The sequence below is a fragment of the Otolemur garnettii genome, unplaced genomic scaffold (assembly GCF_000181295.1).
Source record: "Otolemur garnettii isolate 467f Iridium unplaced genomic scaffold, OtoGar3 scaffold00009, whole genome shotgun sequence".
NCBI lineage: Eukaryota > Metazoa > Chordata > Mammalia > Primates > Galagidae > Otolemur > Otolemur garnettii.
This window is the reverse complement of record NW_003852404.1, coordinates 38,523,632-38,524,532: the sequence shown is the minus strand read 5'-3', so window position 1 is coordinate 38,524,532 and position 901 is coordinate 38,523,632. Positions and strand designations below refer to the sequence as shown.

Genomic DNA, 901 nt, shown 5'->3' with positions numbered 1-901 from the left:
ATGAAGAAAATACAAAATCTAACTTTTTTCCTAAAAATATTCTTACTAAACCATGATAAAAAGCAAAATTACATGTTATTGTTGAGTCATGTGATTTTTAAAACTTAATATTACATAATCTCGAATAGCTAAAAGCTACAGAAGTCCATATACAAGTTCCTATCAGAGTTCACACAAAATGAAAGGCTAAGAAAAAAATAACACATTCTATACAGCTATTTTTCTAAACTATAACCTATAGTTAAATATTCGATTAAAAAAATGGTTACTCATAGTTTTTCGTATTTAATGTAATAAAAATAAAATTGTGGTAGAAATGAATTGTGTAACGTACTGATCCATACACTATTCGAATTTATGACTGCTAGTACAGATTATCTACTATGTCTGAAGAGTAAAAAGTATTCCTCCTAAAAAAGAAAAGAATATGTCTTCTTTTTCAGCCAGAATTCTAAACTACTATCCTGCCATCTGACTTCCCAGCATTGTTGGAAACTGAAGTGGTCTACATAAGGATATCATTAAAACAACTGAAATTAGTCCCTAGAAACAAATCGTTTTAAATTATTCTGAGGGAAATGTTCTTAAAAGGTTTCCCTTACCTGCTAAACACACTGTACTGAACATAATTTAACCTTGACATTTCAGTGACATGATGACTACCAAATAGAAATCACTGACAGAATGCTTAGAAAAATAAAAAAAGATAATAAATGCTCTCATGGGCACGTGAGGTCAGGGGAAACCTGTCCGCTTTATAAATACTTTCTGGTTAGGTGTCCTTTATTGAAAGCACCTGTCCAGTCTAAGGTTCTAAGGGGCTAAATAACTCTGTTTCTAAGACAGCTCTGCATCATTAGGTTCGTGCAAGGCTGAACTCCAGATAAAGGAGGCATAACTA

At 32.0% G+C, this 901-nt stretch overlaps 1 protein-coding gene across 1 annotated transcript in view; it reads right to left on the bottom strand.

Moving 5' to 3' along the window:
- TBC1D23 (TBC1 domain family member 23) overlaps positions 1-901 on the bottom strand; it is a 69,963-nt gene that overhangs the window by 26,061 nt on the left and 43,001 nt on the right. The gene's annotated exons all lie outside the window — the stretch shown is intronic.